The sequence below is a fragment of the Sciurus carolinensis genome, chromosome X (assembly GCF_902686445.1).
Source record: "Sciurus carolinensis chromosome X, mSciCar1.2, whole genome shotgun sequence".
Taxonomy (NCBI): domain Eukaryota; kingdom Metazoa; phylum Chordata; class Mammalia; order Rodentia; family Sciuridae; genus Sciurus; species Sciurus carolinensis.
Genome location: NC_062232.1, coordinates 37,003,237 through 37,024,119, shown reverse-complemented (window position 1 = coordinate 37,024,119; position 20,883 = coordinate 37,003,237). Strand labels below are relative to the sequence as shown.

At 38.3% G+C, this 20,883-nt stretch overlaps 1 pseudogene; it reads right to left on the bottom strand.

Moving 5' to 3' along the window:
* Positions 1 to 20,883, bottom strand: part of LOC124971434 (dapper homolog 1-like) — a 159,402-nt pseudogene that overhangs the window by 61,425 nt on the left and 77,094 nt on the right.

The window sequence follows — 20,883 nt, the reverse complement described above, 5'->3', positions numbered from 1 at the left end:
TAGTTAATTCAGTGTATGTGCTCAAGGTCATAAACATTTGCTTGTGAGCATGTGCCCATTTATGTAACCTGTTGGCACTATGCCTTTTTTGTCTGACCTGCACATAGAAAAGGCCTATGGAAAAACTCAGGAGGCTGAGGGTTGGAGCTGGGGGCTGCCTAGCAACTATTGCTGTCTCTGAGTAAAGCATGTCTACGATCCCAACTGTGCTTCACATCTTCTTTCAACTCCTGGGCCCCTAAATTTGCTTCCTGTGTCTGAGCCTCCATCTGGGAAAGTCTTAAGGGATCTTGCATAAAGTTAGGATACTTGCTATGACTAGAATGTGTTGCCACCAAAAGGAATGTGTTGGAAACTTAATCCTCAGTGCAATTGTATTCAGGGATGGGTCTAATGAGAGGTGATCAGGCCATGTGGGCTCTGCCCTCATGAATGTATTAGTGCCATTATTACAGGAGTGGGTCCTTTGTAAAAGAATGAATTCAGTCCCCTTGTGTCCCTTTTTTTTACCTCACCTTATATTTATGCCATGGGATAATGCAGCGAGAAGTTCCTTGCCAGATGCCAGGCACTCAATCTTGGACTTTCTATTCTCTAAAATTGTGAGCCAATAATAAATTTTCTTTCACTATAAATTACCCAGTCAGTGGTATTGTTATAGAAGTACAAAATGAACTAAGACTGCCTAATGCACAGATTCCTGACTCACTTCCTAGAAAAATAACTGAAAACCCAACTGGTCCTTAGTCCACTTCTTTTATTTATTAGAGTGAAAATTTCCAACCCCTCCCCCTCTTTTTTTATTTCAGTCTAAGGCAAATTCCAGCAGATCCTTTCAGACCATCTCTCTGTCCTCCACTGGCCTGTGTCCATTTTGCTTCATTGCCCTCTCTCAGAGACTGTAACTTCCATAAAGGGAGGGGACATGCCTTGTCCCCACTTATCTGACGCTAGTGGATAATAACCAGATGCTTATTCAATCCTGAAATATGACTTGGGTAACCTTGGAAAATGGGGATAGGCAGGGAGATAAGAGTTGTACCTCTGGAAATTGAGCAATAACCCTCCCTTTTCCGCCTCCTTTTTAATGATGTGAAAAGAAATGAAATACTCTTTTCAGCAAAAGGATTCCATGTGTTTCAACAAAAGGAGAAAAGAGTTGTAATGAAATACTTCTTGTTTTAGTCAACTTTTTTGCTGCTGCAACCAAAAGACCTGAAAAAAACAATTAGAGGAGAAAAGGTTTCTTTTGGGGCTCATGGTTTGGGGCCCTGAGGCAAGGCAGAACATTATGGTGGAGTCCAGAGTGTGGTGGAGAAAAGCAGCTCAGGACACTACAACAGGAAGAAGGAGAAGAAGGAGAGAGAGATTTGCCTTCACCAAGGACAAAATATGTACCCCATGGCACACCTTAGATGACTCACCTCATCCAGCCACACCCTACCTATCTACAATTATCACCCAGTTAACTCCTATTAGGAGATTAATTCACTGATTAGGTGAACTCTTTCATAACCTAATCATTTCATCTCTAAACCCTCTTGCATTCTCACACACATGAGCTTTTGGGGGTCACCTTACATCCAAACCATAACACCTCTTGTCCACAAATGGTGCATCCCCTTATCCTTTACTACTGCTTGAACCTGGTGCCTTCCCTTTTTTCAGCAACCAGAAGAGAATGAAAGTTGAATAAATGTCATTTTTTACCATATTGGTCTCTATGGTGATTATTTTTTTCTTTCCAGAGACTGAAGGTATTGTTTCCTTACCTCAGTGATTTTTCATTTTGTTTTTCATATTGAAGTTCTTTCATTCTGTTTTCTTTTCCATAGGGCTAGTCCAGAACACTTGCTGCTGGAGAGGGTGCAAGGTGTTAGGGGCACTAAGTTCTAATATAAAAAAAAAAAAATCAGACTCTTATGCATGTGTAAAATCAATACATGCTAAAGATTTTATTCAACTCATTCATTAATGTGAGAACTGGAAGGATATTAAGACTGGTTTGAAGAGCAAGTAAGGAGCAAGGTATAGACAGGCAATCTCATAAAGGAATGTTAGGAGGAAATGGCTGGCCTAGACATAAAACTTTTCTACAGAAAAACAGACAAACAATACCCCCCAAAAAGTATAACTTTTAGGGTTATCTTTTCTTTTTCTTTTTTTTGGAGGGGTAGTGGGTGTACTGGGGATTGAACTCAGGGGCACTCAACCACTGAGCTACATCCCCGGCCCTATTGTATTTTACTTAAAGACAGGGTCTCACTGAGTTGCTTAGGGCCTCGCTAAATTGCAGAGACTGGCTTTGAACTTGTGATCCTCCTGCCTCAGCCTCCCAAGTCACTGGGTTTACAGGCAGGCCTACTACACCTGGCTAGGGTTGTATTCTCTACTGGGCAGAAATTATTCATATCCCTACTGGAGAAAATTCTTTTTCATGTAACTTCTGATGAACCTATGATGAAGTGAATGAAGAAGTCTCGTTGCCCTAGAAAACCTTTGGGTGAGCATTCACCATCCAATATTGAAAGGATATACACCATTTAACTTTATCTACAAGTTTTATATAATTTTTCTTAAAAGTGACTGAAGGGCAGATGTATATCATCCTGAGAGGCTATAAACTAAGACTTTTTAAAAAAGATGTAAGGTTTACCCTAAGACTAGCTCTGAAAAAAATCCTTAAGTACATCTGACACCCATGGAGTTAACCCAGTAGCAACTATATGATGAAGAAAACCAAGATCCTTTAAAACAAAATCTAACTCATTAATTAATGTGGGAACCAAAAGGAAATTAAGACTGGTTTGAAAAGCAAGTGAGGAGTAAGGTAAAGACAGGCAATTTCATAAAGGAATGTTAGGAGGAAATGGCTGGCTTAAATACAAAACTTAATTTGACTGAAACATGGCCCTGTCAAAGAATGAGGGAATTATGATGAGTGCTAATATAACAGAAGGATATAATTGCATTGCAAACTTAGAGAATGTTGGAAGTTAATAAAGCATGTTTGCTGACAATAATAAAATATTTTGTGTATGAGATAAAGATTTTATGGAACAAAATGAAATAGAGATAAACAAACGGCTGAACTATCTGAATCAAGCAAAATAACACTTAAAATCATTGGAAAAGCTGAAAATATATATTTTTTTATATCTACTTAAGCTATTTTCAAAAATCAGGTGTTTGGGAAACATCAAAGCAAGATGTACTGTTCATTTCACTTTAAAAAGCCCTTTAAGCATTTTTGGAAGCCCTGCAATAATGAAGAACCTGTAATAAGCTCACAAAAGACTCTTCTAATGAATTAGTCAATTTTAATACTTTTCAGAATTCCCCATAAGAACATCGTTCTATCTTTTTTCCTGCAAAGCTTAGTTCTCTCCCCTCTTGACAACCTCTCCAAGATATTTTAGATTTCTTTTATGAAAGAAAATTTCTTTTATTAACGACAGAGTTGTGCTAAATTAAAATCAATCAGTACCATAATTTTCTCTGCCTTAATGCATACTGGCTGCTTCAAAGATTATCATGTAATCCAGCTTCCATTTTTTTGTTATGAAAAATAGCCTGTATCATCAATGTGGCGATTTGGGTTTGGAGGTTCATTTTTATCCTGCAGTTTAGGTACCATTAAGGTGCATCATATCTTAAATCTTTTAAGACTAGAATAGTAACCAAATTGCATATTTTGATTTCAAACTTCTATTACTTCTTTTCTCTTCCATAAAATCCCTACTATCATAATCATTAGGACTTTAATAGATTTTATCTAGAAATTGACTTATTTGGCCAGCAAGATATAAATGGGCAAGAGACTTCTGCCTGAGTGCTATATCTATATATATCCTACAGCAGTTTAATGTATTTGTCCAAATGGCAATAGTCTGTTTTTTTCTCTTCTACAAATATTTATCAAGCACTGAATTTGTGGCAGGCATAGTTCTAGGGATGGAATGGTCAGCAAGACAAATTTACTTACCAGGCCTAGTAGAAAAAAATGGATAATAAATAAGTAAAAAATTGAATACCCAGTGTATAAAGCAATGCTTATAAATAAGTGGATAGAGCATACATTTTTTTCATAGTTATATTTGATACATTAGTACTGCCAACTAAAGAATGAGAAACAGGGATGGGGGTATGAAGGTCCAAGTTTCCATCCCCAGCACCATAAAACAAAGAAAAAGAAAAGAAAATTGTCAGACATACTCATTCCTGTTTAGGACCAAGTGAATGGAAAGACCACAACTTGCCTATCTTTCAGCAAGGATTTTGCTGTACAGAAGGCCAAGATTGAAGCCTGGAATCTTTGTCCAAACCCAGACTGATGTGTGAACAGTTTGCTTACTCAGGCTTTCCTTGTTGTGCTGTCTAATGTAGATTTATGATGTCATGAGCTCGCATAATCCCAATCAATACTCTGCCTTGCAAGAGTCCTCTCAAAATTACCCACCCCATGCCTCAAAACTCTCTTACTATCCTCTGCTCATTTCCCATTTTGAGACTCTATGAAGAATATAAAAATGCAGTTCTTTCTCACTATAGTGAGTCAATTTAGCATTGCTCAATCACCTTATGGTATTTACGGTGGTTGTAGTGGGTTGAATAGTAGCCTCCAAAAGATATGGTTGAATCCTGTGAATGGGACTTACTTGGAAATAGAGACTTTGTAGATGTATTTAAGTTAAAGGTCTCAAAATGAGATTATTCTGAATTTAGGGTGATTTCTGAATCTAATGACAGGTATCCTTATAAAGGAAAGGCAGAGATAGATTAAAGACACAGAGGAAAAGCTGATAAGAAGACAGGTCCAGATTAGAGTAATGCCTGTCCAAGCCAAGGCACCCCAAGGATCATGGGCAACCACACAAAGTTAGGGGAGAAGCATGGAATAGATTATCCTTTAGAGCCTCCAGAAAGAACCAACTCAGATGACATCTTGATTCTGACTTCTGGCCTCCAGAACCGTGAGAGAATAAATGTCTGGTGTTTTAAGTCACCCAGTTGTGTTATTTTGTGACAGCAGCCCTAGGGATCTAACACAATGGTCTTCTAGGGAGTTGACAGATTCAAGTATACATTGAATAGGCATTTGCAAGAGAGACCAGAAACTTGTGTTTGATGCATCTTTGGCTTGATGAATGATAATGAATGATAATGCTGAAGATGAAGATGAGGATGCTTTTGACTGTGATGATAACCAAGAAATAACCAGCTAAGCTGGGTGTGGTGGCGGCATGCCTGTAACCCCAGCGGCTTGGGAGACTGAGACAGGAGGATCACGAGTTCAAAGCCAGTCTCAGCAATTAGTGAGGCGCTAAGCAATGAGCCCCTGTCTCTAAATAAAATAAGGGCTGGGGATGTGACTCAGTGGCTCAGTTTTTAAGTGCCCCTGGGTTCAATCCCTGGTATAGAAAGAAAGAAAGAAAGAAAGAAAGAAAGAAAGAAAGAAAGAAAGAAAGAAAGAAAGAAAGAAAGAAAGAAAGAAGAAAAAGTGAGCCAGCTAAATCCAGCTAAGTTCAACTTCCAGCTTTCCCCTGCCATTACTATTTTGGTGTGCATTTCCGCTCATCTTATCAGGTAGCTAAGAACTTCTTGGGTCTAAGGTAAGACAACAGCAAGGTGAACTCCAGAACAGTGCTTCTCAGATTTTCACACAAAAACATCTCTTGGGAATCTTGTTAAGATACAGATTTTGATTCAGTACATCTTGATGAGGTCTGAGATTCTGCAGGTCTAACAAGGTCCAAGATGGTACCAGTGCTACTGGTCTGAAGATCCACAATTTGAGCTGGATACAGTGGCGCATGGCTATAATCTCAGCAGCTAGGGAGGCTGAGGCATGAGGATTCCAAGTTCAAAGCCAGCTTTGGCAACTTAGCAAGGCCCTAAACAACTTAGTAAGCCCCTGTCTCATAAAAAAATTTTTTTAAAAAGCACTGGGGATGTGGCTTGGTGATTGAGCATCCCTGGGTTCAAACCCCAGTACCAAATGAATAAATACATAAATAAACGAAAACCCCACAATTTGAATGGCAAGTATTCAGATCAGGGTTTGGCTAGATTTATGTGGAAAGGGCCAGATAGTTTATATTTTAGGCTTTGAGGACATAATATTTCCTACTGTTGCTATAACAAATAACTACAAACATAGTGGTTTAAAACAATAATCATTCTAACCTCATGCTTCTTTGATCCGAAATTCATCTCTCTGGGACTCAGCTGGCTAGTGCATCAAAAAGTCAAACTCAAGATGTTGGCAGGGCCTTGTTCCTGGAGGCTCTGGGAAGAGAATCTGCTTCCAAGATAATTCAGCTTGCTGGCAGAATTCACTTTAATGTGGTTGGAAGCCTTCATTTCCTTGTTGGCTATCATCTTCTCTCCTCTCCTTTAGGCAGCCTGTGTTCCTTGTCACGCTGCCCCCTCCATCTTCAAACCAGCAACAACACATGAAATCTTTCTCATGCTTTGGATCTCTCTGACTTTCCTTTATGTCATCCTGATGCTAGCTGAAGGAAGTTCTCTGCTTTTAATAGCTCATATGATTAGATTTGTTTTACTTGGATAATCCAGAATCCTTTTCCTATTTTAGGGTCTATAACCTTAACTGTACCTGAAAAGTCCATTTTGCTGCTGGGCATGGTGGTACACCACGAGGCACTGGAGACTGAGGCAGAAGGATCATGAGTTCAAAGTCAGCCTCAGCAACTTAGTGAGGCTCTAAGTAACTCAGTGAGACCCTGTCTGTAAATAAAAAACAAAAAGGTCTGGGGATGTGTGGCTCAATGTTGAACATCCTTGGATTCACTCCCCAGTACCAAAAAACAAAAAAGGTCCCTTTTGCCATGTACAGTAAGGTATCACAGGTTCTGGGGATAAGGCTGTGGGTAACCATTAATCTGCCTACCACCAAAGGCCATACTGTCTCTGTTGCAACTACTCAATGCGGGCCCTTATAGTGTGAAAGCAGTGGTAGAAAATATATAAACAAACGAGTGAGGCTGTGTTCCAATAAAACTTTATTTATGGGCACTGAAATTTGAATTTCACATAATTTTTACATGTCACAAAATGATATTCTTTTCATTTTTAAAAAATAATTTAAAATGTAAAAAGTATTCTTAGCTCACAGGACAGTATAAAAACAGACAGTGGGCTCGATTTGGCTTCTAGGCTGCAATTTGAAGACCCTCTATTTTAGATCTTAATCCTGTCTGTCTCAAACTACAAGTCTAAAAAGGGCATGAATGTTCTCTCCCATTTTTGCTGCATTGTGGATGCTTCTGAAATGGCCAAACATTTGACCAAAGCTCTTACCTATAGGAAGATTCCAGATCCTAAGGTGATGTTTATGGGGAAGGGGGAAACAGAAAGATTTTCTCAGGAAAACTGTGTCTTTTTAAGATAAAAAATCGGTTATATTTAAGAAAATAAACTTTTGTAGGGGAAAAATGCAAATATGCAATTCTTAAATCAGCTGCATTCTGCTTTGAGCTTTAATGACATCCTTAGGTAAGCAGCAAAACTAATGATAGAGATAATCCAGTGTCATGTTTCAGAAGGCTAGTGGATAATCCTAAATGATATTAGAGTTTTTTCTTTTGTTACCTCTGTACTTGGTCTACCTAAAACATTGTTAATTTCATTTATGCTCTTTTAAAATATTGGACCCTAAGGAAAGGACTTCTATGTTAACTAAATTGGTTATATGATTAGATGTGTAGCAAAGCCCATTTGCTCGTAGGCATGAGGTACTAAAATTATTACGCACCATAAAAAAATTGCATAATGAGGTATAATCTGGAGGATTTGCAATTTATCAAAGGTGGGGTTGGAACTTATAATAATGATATCCCACTTTCTCAAATCTATCTCTGAGGAAAAATCAATTTTTTGTTTCATGTTAAAGTCATTCCAAATCTGATAAACTCTATGTCTTTGCTTGTGTTCTCCAGAAAGGAATTCTGAGACCGGGATCATACACAAGTGATTTGTTAAGGAAGTACCCTGGGGGAAACCAGTAAGGCAGCAAGAGAGATAGGGCTTGGAAAGGGCAGAAGCAAACTAAGGGTGCAATTTCAAGCAAAGTTCCAGCCTCAGCTGGATGCTGTGGAGAGTTCTGGAATGTAAATTACACCTCCAAGTTTATTCAGAACAGAGGCAAGGAGCTAGGATGTCACGCCCTTGCACTAGTCAGTTATTGGCTAAAGCTACCCCCAGGGGAAGCAAACACTCAGGCATTTCTTGCTCTCTAACAGGGAAAGTAGCTCTAAAAGCCTGTGGGCTCCCTAGAGTAGACCACTGTAAGTAAAGCACACAGAAATTGGGGGGTGAGGGATCACAGAAAATATAAAAGGGAACCAAGGGAATTAGTGTAAAGCATCAGCAGGGAAAAAAAAAAAAAATTAGCTTGCTCTCTTTCTCTCCTGAAAATGAGAATGTCTTTTGATAACCTGTGACTCATATTATCACATTTAAAAGAGAAAGACTCCTTAATACTAGTTGCTTCTAGAATTCACAAATTCAGGTAGACAGGAAGAAAAACAGATTCTTTTTGGTTTGGGTTTGTATTATCATTTTCTTTTCATTCTGTGTATTTATTTACTTATGTGAGCTGGTTACTAGACACTATTTATTTTTAAATTTAGCTTTTGAACAGGTTGTATATTCATATGATTCCAAAACTATAAAACACAATAGGATATGCAGTTAAAAGCCTCTTGCTAATTCTTGCTCCCCATCTGCCAAGACATTGCTCTTACAACTTGTCTTAGTTTATGTGTGGACATACAAGAAAATGTGAAGCCAGAAGTAGTGTCATGCACTTGTTTTCCCAGCTCCTCAGGAGGCTGAGGCAGGAGGATTGTAAGTTTGAGGCCAGCCTGGGCCACTTAGCAAGACCCTGTCTCAAAAAAAAAAAAAAAGGGTTGGGGATGTAGCTCATAGTAGGGCAATCCAGTGTTTAATCCCCAGTACCACAAAAACAAAACAAAACAACAACAAAATGCAAGTAGTCTTATCTTTTATATCAAAGAGAGAATATTATAAAGTCTGTTCTGCATATAAAAGCTGTTGCATTTTTTCCACTTAATATATTTTAGAGCTCTTTCTAAATCTAGAACTCTAAAGAGCTCTCCTTCCTTCTTTTTTAATATCTGCATGGTATTTCAGTGGATGGATATATGAACATTTATAATATCAGTTCCCTATGATGGAAATTTGCATTGTTTTCAGTCTTTTGCAATAATAAATAGTGCTGCATCGAGTAATCTTTTACTTATATCATTTTACACGTGTGCAAGAGTATTAGTCTGTTTTCTGTTACTAATAACACAGTACGAGAGTCTGAGTGAGTTATAAAGAAAAGAGGTTGATTTAGCTCACAGGTCTGGAAGGTCAAGGTCAAGGGGCTCCATCTGGTGATGACTTTCTTGCTGGCAGAGTTCCGAGGCAGCACAGAGTATCACATGGCAAGAGGCAGGGAGTACATGTTATGTATGTGTCTTTCAGGTATATCCCTCTTCTCTTAAAACCACCAGTATTCAATCATGGGGGCTCCACCCTAATGACCTTATCTAAGTCTAATTATCTTCCAAAGACCCCATCTCTATAAAGCACGGTCAGAATAAATTTCCATTAATACCTCACAATGTGGATTTAATTTCAACACATGAAGACTTTGGGGAGGGAGAACCTCAAACCACAATTGAACCATAGCAGCAAGTGTATCTGTAGAATAAATTCCTTAAAATTTAATTGTTGATTTAAGGGTAAATAAAATTTAAAAATTTTGATAGCTATTGTTAAATTACCTTACAAAGAAGTCTTATACCAATTTGCATGCCCATCGGTCAGACACAAGAAGGTCTCTTTTTGCACATCCTCACCAACAGAGCTTGTCATTTAAACTTTTAGATTTTTGCCAATCTCCTGGGTATCCAACACAGTCTTAATTTACATTTAATTTACATTTTCAGTGAAATTAGGCATCTTTTCAGATTACGTGTAGACTCTTAATATACTAAAAAATGTCCTGTTGATTCAGAGTGAATCCTGGCCTGCACTTAGAAAGCTGGAAGGATTCCAGATATCAACCTTACTGGAGCACAGATCTCAGTTAGAAAGTACCTTAGAAGTCATCTAGTCCAGTCCTTGTCTTGTGTCTAGGTGACCTTCCAGACTTCCCCCAGCAGAAATGTTCAGAGCTAGGAAGTTCAAAACATTGAAGACATCTTTTTTTGTGGTTCTTAAATTTAGATAGGTTTTATGTTGAGCCAAAATATTCCTATAATTATTGGATGACAGTAATTACAGTATGTTCTTGTTAACGTATACTATTCTTTTGATCACAATGAATACACTATACAGAAATAATATTGGCTTCAAATATAGGTAGCATAGTGAACTTCTCCCTCCTTCAAAAAATAATTCTTCACCTGATAGAGTCCTTAAATAGCATTGCATATTGTCTTCATCACCCTTAGAGAATTTAAAGTGTAAATGCCATCTATGTGGTATTCTTGCTGAAAATGAATAACCTGAAGAATAACCTGGGGAAAACCTCAGATAATACTAAGTTGAAAGACATTCTACCAAATAACTGTCCTGAACTTTTAAAAAAATGTTGATGTCATGAACAACAAAGAAAGGTTGGAGAGCTGTTCTAAATTAAAGGAGACCAAAGAGATGTGCTGATTAATTGCTCCCTAATCTTGAATTGAATTTTGGATCAAAGAAAGGAGAAAATGTCCTAAAGATTATTATTGGGACAACTCACAAAATTTGGATTCAGATTTATAAGAGATAATAGCATTCCATCAATATTAAATTCTCTGATTTTAATAATTGAGTTGTGATCTTGTAAGAGATTGTGTTGGGTCTGAGAAAATGCATATTGAAGAGTTAAGGGGTAAAGGAGAATGATGTCTGTAGTTCATTCTCAAATGGTTCAGAAAAAATGGAGAAAAAAAAAGAGACAATGATTACATAAAAAAAAAGAGACAATGATTACATAAATACAGTTTGAATATGGTTTGTTCCCCCAATGGTTCCTGTGTTGGAAGCTTGGTCCTCAGTGTGGCAATGTTAAGAGGTGGTAGGAGCTTTAACAGGAGGTACCTCTGGGGAGGTGGTCAGGTCATAGGGACATTGCCTCCAGAAGGATTTAATGCTGCTCTTGCATGATGAGTTATTATAAAACAGTAAGTCTGACCCCTGAAGCTCTATGGCCTCCTATTTCATTACGTCATATATCCCTCTCATATGCATTCTCACAGTGAGGCCATCCATCATGTTGTGATGTAGCCAAGGTGGGGTTAACTAGGGCCATACAGGTAGGTCCACCTGATCTTGGACTTTAAGCCTTCGAAACTATAAGCAAAATAAATATATTTTCTTCATAAACTACCCAGCATCAGGTATTTTGTTATAGCAACAGAAAACAGACATATATGTGGCAAAATGTTAATTATTGAATGTGGGTGAAACGTGGAATTTCATGCTACTATTTTTGCAACTGAGTATGTTTGAAATTATTTCAATATCAATTGAATATAAATTCTTTTGAAAGAGTGACTTAAACATAATATCATTTTAGAAGAATGACTTAAATTTCCACCAGCACGTAAGTAATCACTATGGGCACATTTACTGAAAAGGGACAGGTGGTGATAGATTAAATTCAGATTAGTTGAAAATCACATATGGTTCCTTAGAGTCACTTTATATTTCTTCACAAGAGAATTGGTGAGTTTTTGGATTTTGAAAACTGGCCTTTGTGATTTCTTCCTGAACATACTTATTTGGATCATTTTAATCATTAAGATCATACTGTGCCTAAGAGTAGAGGAAAATGGTGATTGGTTCCAATCATCTGTGTTTAAAGATTTAGCTTTTTTTTTCCAGATGAATTTGTGAATATACTGCTGGGCAAAATCTTTTGGTCCCATGGAAAATAGACTGTTCTTAGTTGCCAGCATTGTCCTCTCTACCAAGCCAATTCATGCAAGAAGCAGCACAGCATTAAGGGAGGGCAGTATAGAGTAACGATTTATAACTTATTTATTTATGTACCAGGGATTGAACCTAGGGGCACTCACCCACAGAGCCACATCCCTATATATATATTTGACATCCCTATATATGTACTTGGCATATAGGTAATGCAGTTGGTCCTCTCTATTTGCAGGGTCTGCATCTGCAGATTCAAACAAATATGAATTGAAATATTTGAACAGAAAATTCCATTTGTACTGAATATGCATAGGCTTTTTTCACTCTCATTCCCTCAACAATATAGTATAACAACTATTTACATAGCATTTACATTGTGTTGGGTAGTATAAGTTATCTAGAGATGATTTGCAGCATATGGGAGAACGTGCATAGGTTTTATGCAAATACTATACCATTTTTATATATGGAACTTGAGCATTGGAAAACTTTGGTATCTGCAGGGACCAATCCTTTGAGGATACAGAGGAATGGGGGTATTATGTTAGTGGTTGCTATTATTATTACTCTTAGTAATTCTTGGAACCCACTGCTTTAAAGCCAAGTTGTAGTTACACTACCCTCAACATGGCCCTGCTGGAAGTGTTTAAGTATTGGCTTATTTTGAGTCTTACTTGCCAAAAACTCTAGCAGTGTTTATTCAGGCAGCCCATGGGCCAATAAAAAGAAGATGCTGTTTGAATTTTACCAGATTACAGGAATCAACTCAATTAATAGACCTCATTGATTTTTAACTCTTAATTCATTTACACTAATATGTTCATCCTATGACTGGATAGTTCCCTAGTTGTATCCATGGTTTTAATTTTATTACAGGTTTCATTATTTTCTTAATGCCTTTCTTTGGCCCTGCTCCATTAGGATATATTTTTAGATTTTATAGTTGAAAAACATAGCGTTGGATGATGCATGGCATGGGGGACCTGCCAAAGAATTTAGAGAAGAAACGCGATGAGCCCTCATTAATCTGGATTCCATTGACTGAATTTGTGATACACAGGATAAATGTGAATCTCTTGGTGTTATTATTGGAGAAAGGAGCTGTGCTTAAAATTTGCCAGGTTAGATTTAACATTATATAGTTCTATATCTGAAATTAGGAGATGGGAAAGAAGGTTAGAAAGGGCAGAAAAGTTCTAGATCTTTGAGGAAGACTTGGCCCAATTTTAAGCTTAGACATGCACACAGCAGGTAGAATTTGGAAATAAAAAAAAAAAAAAATTAAACTGCTCAGAATAAAGCAAAGTGACTAAGTTTAAAAACTAAGAATGACAATGCACATTACCCACTTGGCCTCATGGAGAGCCAGCAGGTTGGAAATTTGTGGACCAGTTCTGCCTCAGGCAACTGGGCTCTCTTGGGCATGTTGTTTAGTTTCTCAGGTCTTGTTTCCTAGGTCTTGTTTCCTTATCAGTAAAATGGGGATAATTTTTACCCTGCAGAACTATTGAATGGATTTATTAGAGTAATCTGTGTAAAATCCATGGCACTGTTGGTGAAAAGCTAGAGGCTTATTCCAATAAGATTGTCACTACTCAAATTATTTTTTGAAACTCATTTTATAAAGTGCCTTTAGATTTATCCTGGAAAGAAAAGTTTCATTGCCCTAGAGTAGTATATCATTTTTGACATTAAAAAAAATACTCTCCAGATAGATCTTATTTGACTTATTTGTCAAACATGGGTGATTATTTGTAAAATTTTAATCACTATTAGAGGATAATAATACATTGACATTTGGTGTATTTTGAAAATAATATATCATGGTTTTGGAGGCAAACAACAATATGAGTTTGAAAATGTTTGAATAATGATTTCATCAATATTGGTATTAATGCAAGACTTCATAAAAGTGATTACCTGGAAAGTGCTAGAACTTCTTGGAAGTGTACATTTTAATGGATTTGTTTTAAAAAAACACAGACATATAATTTAATAGTCTCATTCCACTTAAAAAATAAACTCTCAGTTTATGTTGGAAACATTGGATTTTCAGTTTAAAAAGATGATGTCATTCCCTGATATCACATTTGGTAAGAAACCAACTTCTATTTCCAAGCATACGGAGGAACTTATAACAGCACAGTAATTTCCCTTTTATCATTTGCTGCAGAAGAGAATTCAAACTTAAGATAGTTATCAAGAAAATTCCAGAAGTGCCTAGAATTAAAATATGACCCAGGGAAATTATGGAGGAAAATACGTGGCATTAAATAATAATTGCATGACTATAAGCTGGAGAACAAAACTGTCAGGAGGGGAAAAAAAAAAAGTCAAAGCAAGAAGTTTTTCGAAAATCTTACTGTGTTAAATTTTTATTTTTTAATTTCTCAGCAATAAAACAAATCATTAGCTGTAGTATATAATGTGTTTCATTAGATTTACCTAATGATATGTATAAAACACATACTGTTTCTATCATATAGGAACTTAATAGGAATATAAAAATAAACAGTACTCATGAACAAAATATGCATGTTTTGATATAAAAATGTACATATTGGTATAAAAAGCAATTTTACACAATACTATTTACCAAAATAACTGTTTTTAGTACCAGGGATGAACTCGGGGTGCTTAACCACTGAGTCACATTCCCAGTCCTTTTTATTTTCTTATTTTTACACAGGGTCCCGCTAAATTACTTAGGGTCTCACTAAGTTGCTGAGGCTGGCTTTGAACTTGAGTTTCTCCTGTCTCAGCCTCCTGAATTGCTGGGATTACAGGAGTGCACCACTGTGCCCAGCTCGCCCCAATCTTTCTAGCCCTCCAGTTAGGGTCAGTGGTCCAATCTAGACCAGAGAGTCCTAGTATTTAGGCCCATGCTCAGTGAGCAATTCTACACTTGGAGTCATGCCCATAGATTATTTTATTAAGAGTGAATTTCTCTGTATCAGAGGACCAAAATTTTATTCCAAAGGCAAGTCTTCCAAGGGGCAAATGTTTGAATTGGCTATAATTTAGGGATGGAGAAAAAGGCATCAACATACTGCTTATACGGCCCAAGAAGGAGTTACTGCAATAGGGCCTTGGCGCCAAGCATGGCAAAAGTTTTTACAAATCCTTTTAAGGTACGCCCAGACCCTTATCCAGGTTGCCATCTCTGGATTTAGGATATGTTCTACAAGTTCTGAGTTCAGTAAACAGAACAGTTCTGAGAAATGCAGACTATACCAAAACAATTTTTGCAAAACAATGAGTACCTTTTGTACCTACTTCACATAATTGTATACAATGCCCCTCAACAGGAAAATCCTTGCAGAGACACCGTCATAAAGAATCAAGGGGCAAATGTATGTCCTGAAATTCCATCCACTTGACATCTGGATCAACAGGTCTCATCCCAATGAAATTTGAACATCAAAACCTGTACCTTGCCAGATACTCAGAAAAATTAAAATAAACTGATATCATGAAACTTATTGTCACCACTATTAATATCTCAATATTAACATCTAACTAGCAAAATATCCTTTACCTTCCATTAAAGGCACTAGTGTCCTCATATAATGAAGATGAGGCATATTTTACCTTGCTTTATCGTAATAAAAGAAAGGCATATTATGAAAGTATTACACAAAACTTAAGATGCTATCTCCTTGCTTCCCCCGAAGTTAGGGAAAAATTGTTTTTCTACATGTGTTACTCAAACTGTGTTGTCACTGTTTCAAAGACACAGATCAACTATAAAGCACCAATTAAAAAAACACTAAATAAATAAAAGGAAGACCAATAGAGGAAGGGAAACAGGGGAATGGAGGAGGGGAGGGAAAGAGGAAGTACTGGCGACTAAAGTAGAGCAAACTGTATTCTATGCATGTATAATTGTGTCAAAATGAACCCCATTATTATGTATAACTATAATGCACTGTTAAAAAAAAGAGAGAGACCAAAAGTGGAGGATTTTATTATTAAAGTTATGCAAGGCCTTATTATTATTATTATTATTATTATTATTATTATTTGCAGTGCTGGGGATCGAACCCAGGGCCTCTGTGCTTGCAAGGCGAGCACTTTACCAACTGAGCTACCTCCCCAGCCCTCAAGGCCTTAATTTTGACAAAGTTTTTGTAGGGGTCTTTTGTGAAGGTTTGGGGCCAGGACCATTTGAACTGGAAGAATGTGGACCAACTGGAACCAAATTAAGCCCCTGCTTTCCTCATTTTTTTTTTTTTTTTTTTTTTGTACCAGGGATTGAACTCAGGGACACTTAACTACTGAGTCACATTCCTAGCCCTTTTTCGTATTTTGTTTAGAATCAGGGTCTCACTAATTTGTTTAGAGTCTCGCTAAATTGCTGAGGCTGGCTTTGAATTCGCAATCCTCCTGTCTCAGTCTCCCAAGCTGCTGGGATTACAGGTGTAGTTCCAAGGCGCAAGCACAGGGTACATGCTCACGTGCTCCCTGTGAGCCCTCTACATGATCCTCTGGGCACATTCGATTTGTAGATGGTGCATGCCTTATTTCCTGCTCTGTGGTTTCCCGCCACTCACCTCTCTTCCTACCCGCGCTAAGTTGCCTAGGCTAGCCTTGAACTTGAAACCCGCCCTGCCTGGGTTTTCTCCCGTTGGCAAACTGTTTTCCACCGTTGGAAGGTTTGGCTGCATTGCTTCAGGGTGGTAGAGCTTTTTGCAGCCCCCATGTTCCTGTGGCCTTGCCTGACTTCTGGCTGCTGCTGGAGGATGAACTGAGCTTTGACCAGATCCCTTTCTCGAGGCTTGAGGAAGAGAGCCCTCGCTTTGGAAATCCAAGGTAGGTCTGTCCTCCACAGGGAAAGCTGGAGGCAGAAATAGAGGAGAAGCTGTTTTCCTGTGGCTCTTTGTTTAGGGGCTGCATATCTTTGTTCTCTTGGGGCTGGGGCGCTGTACCAGAAGTACAACTGGAGTACAACTTTTCATTTCTCTGGTTGCACATGATGTAGAGTCACGCCATTCGTGTAATCATACATGTACATAGGGTAATGATGTCTGTCTCATTCCACCATCTTTCATACCCACTGCCTTTGATTCTTTTGCAGATTGCTTCAATGGAGAGATGCCCTATTGTCCAGAGAGCGTATCTTGCCAGAAAGCAAATACACCTGTTTGAAATTCTTAAGATTCACATTGCCATGGTGTCCCCAGTGGCCTTGACACACACACTCCCATTCCACAGACGCCCTTACCTGGGATCAGCATTCATTGGGGTTCTGGGTTTGGAAGGTGTGTTGTTTTCTGCACCAGGTTCAGAATGTAGTCATCAATTTCTTACTGGAAGGAGGATAGGAAGCAGACCATAGCCTACTTGGAGCTGTGTCAGGAGAGAGCTATGGCATTAACATAGACTAAAAATCTTTGGGTCTTTCTACAATGTCAGAATTTACTGAATAGCAGGCCACACCATTTTCGGCGGAGGCAGTTCACAGAATACTTGTGCATCACATGACAGTTAATAAGCCAGGCAAACACAAGTTCTTTTATTTCAATCTTAATTTCTAATATCTACCACACTCAAATCACACATCATACTTCATAATAGGTCACTGAAAGACTAAGAAAGAGTTAAAGCTGGATCTGTGGCAAGATCACAGGCAGAGATACAGATGAATTCAGAGTTAACTTGTAGGTGGTCAGATAAGGGTTTTAATGAACCAGTTTTGCAGAGTTGTCAAAACAGAGGGTTCAAGCAGATGGCAGTTTCAGAGTGTCATCTTGGAGTGGGCTGTGCATGGTTGTCAACAGATAGGAGAAATCAGACTCTGCTGAAAACTGATGGGACAGTAAATCAGAGGTTGGTCACTGTGGTGATTTTCCTGGGCAAGGTTCCTGATGATTGATCAGGTGACCGGGTCAGGTCTTGAAGGATTCCTCCTTTTATGGGTCTTAGGTGAAGGGGCTGTATCTGGTAAGGTTGATAAACTCCCATGTCTTGGTGTTCCTGATATGATTTGGGATGCCCAAATGCCCAGGTACTAAGTTGGCACTTAGGATTTATTCATCCATTTGTGCTTTATGGTTATGGTGGGTAGATGGTGGTTTACTTATACAAACAAAGTTTAGAGTCATTCTACCTTGGCACATGTACTCAAAATGGAGTGGTTTGTGACAAACTACTGCTTTACAAAATGGAGTAACTCAGGTTGGGGTGCAGCCTGCTGTCCATAAGATGGTAAGGAACTTTTGGTGGCATCTAGTTCAGATCCAACATCAGTTTGGTTTCCAAGCCTGTCTTCCCTCAGCAGGTTGCCCATCAGGCAAAGGAGAAACATTAGGCTCTACACAGCCACAACATGAAGTGGACCAGGGTGATGATATACATCATTTCCATTTTTAGATACCAAATCACACTGGTACTTGGGATTTACATTTGCAATGACATCAGGGGAATTAAATTGTGGTAGGAGGTTGGAAGTATAGCTCAGTGGTAGAGAATTTGCCTAGCATACCCAAAACCCTAGGTCCCATTCGCCAGCACCACACACACAAAATAGAATAAATTGTGGTCTGGAGGGAGTAATGGTAAGTTGCTCCTGAAGCCTGGTGTTCAGAGCGGCCTTCTTTATATTTCAACCATCTTATGAGATCTGTAGATTTGGAGCAACCATTTGAAATAGTCAAGGTTGCTGCCAATGGGCTGTTAATACTGGTGCTGGAATGACAACTGGATAAATACTCAACACTGGGTTAGAGGAATTGGGAAGGGATCCTGAAGCCCCATCACTCAGCTCATAAAACTCTGAGCTAGGCCAGCTGTCTGTCTCCAGTTGCTCTTCTGATGTCTTTTCTACATCCAGTCTGAGGTCACTTATTTGCTTGTGGAGTTCTTGCAATTGATTCAACAAGCCAGCATTTCTTCTTCTCAGACAGTTCTTGCCAAGCTGGCTGCTGGGGCTGCAGCTGCTGCAAAAAGGGCGGGAAATCTGGTTCTACTGCGCAACTGGTGTCCCTTTATGCATCACGCTGTACCATACGCCTTTCCTTCGTGTCATTATGTGTTCGATTTTTAAAAGTTTTATTGAGATACAATTCTCATAACGCACAATTTACCCATTTCAAATGTACAAGTCAATGATTTTTAGTATATTCACACTGTGTAACCATTGCCACCATGCAATTTTACAATGTTTTCATCACTCCCCAAAGAAAACTTTCAGTAGTCACTTCCCATTCTACCCAACTCTCCCTGCCCCTCAGCCTCTGGCAGCCATCAATTCACTTTCTCTCTCTGTAGATTTGCTTTTTCTGGACATTTCATATAAATGGAATCATATACGTCACTCCACATTCTACCCAACTCCCCCCGCCCCTCAGCCCCTGGCAACTACTAATCTGCTTTCCAACTGTATAGAGTTACCTATTCTGGACATTTTATATAAATGGTATCATATGTGGTCTTTGACAACTGATTTCTTTCATTTAACATGTTATCAAGGTTTATCCCTGTTGTAGCATACATTAGTACTCTTCCTTGTTATGGTTGAATAATATTTCATTGTATAGCCATATCATATCATTTTCTTTATTCATTCATCATATGATGGACGTTTAGGTTGTGTCTGCTTTCTAGCTACTGTGACTGTGAATAATTCTGTATGAACATTCAAGCATAAGTTTTTATGTGGACATATGTTTTCACTTCTCTTAAGTATATACTAGGATTAGAAGTGCTGGGTCATAGGGTAACACTGTGTTTAACATTTTGAGGAACTGCCAAATCATTTTCCGTAGCTACTGCACTATTTTACCACCAGCAATATAGGAGGGTTCTGATTTCTCCACATTTGCTTGATTTTGTTTTAAATCAAACTTTCAAGACTGCCTACAGTGGATCTAGACTAAGAAACAATTAGAAAGAGATAAAGCAGCTGAGCACAGTAGCACACACCTGTAATCTCAGCTACTTGGGAGGTTGATGTAAGTGGAATGCAAATTTGAGGCCAGCCTTAGCAATTAAGTGAGACCCTGTTTCAAAATATAAAAATAGAAAGAGCTGGGGTCGAGCTCAGTGGCACATGCCTCTAATCCTAGCAGCTTGGGAGGCTGAGGCAGGAGGATCATGAATTCAAAGCCAGCCTCAGCAAAAGCGAGGCCCTAAGCAACTCAGTGAGAACCTGTCTCTAAATAAAATACAAAATAGGGCTGGGGATGTGGCTCAGTGGTTGAGTGTCCCTGGGTTCAACCCTCCAGTACTGAAGAGGTAGAAAGAAAGAGTGTACAAATAGCAAATATATTCAAGTGTTTGGGGGCTGCTGACAGTGAAGTGAGCCTGCAGGATAAAGAGGAGTCAGGGAAAAATCCAATGTAAAGTAAAAAAGCATATTTTAAACATTATCATCATCATCAACTAAGATCTTGTCACAACCTGTTTTTTTGTACTTATTGTAAAAGCAAGACCAACTGTGTGTCTCTGTCCTGGGCAGCATGTATATTCATATTTATAGACTTAAAACTTAAGACAAACTAAATAATTGTAGATAATTATATTTGAGGGAGAAAATGAAAAACTATATTATTTCAATTTGATGTATTATCCAACTAACTTTCTAACCTTTTTACCTCTCCTGTTCCCTCACTGAAACTTTTATAGTTAGTCCTGTGACTCTGTTGGCCCATTTACCCCTGATTCTTTGTCTTCTCCTGCCTCTGAATACGTAGCCTTAACTGCTCAGATTGCTCACTTGACATCTTATGACATGTACTATTGTCTGTTGTATTATTTGACTTTTGATGCAAACATGCTTTGCATTCTTTCATCACTGTCTGAACACCGTCAGGGTAATAAACTTGTATTAAACTTTACAATTCAACAAACACAGTCAGGGATTAGGATGTGAGAATTTCTTAAATGCACTCAATTTATCTTTGGTGAATGATTTAATTCTGGAGC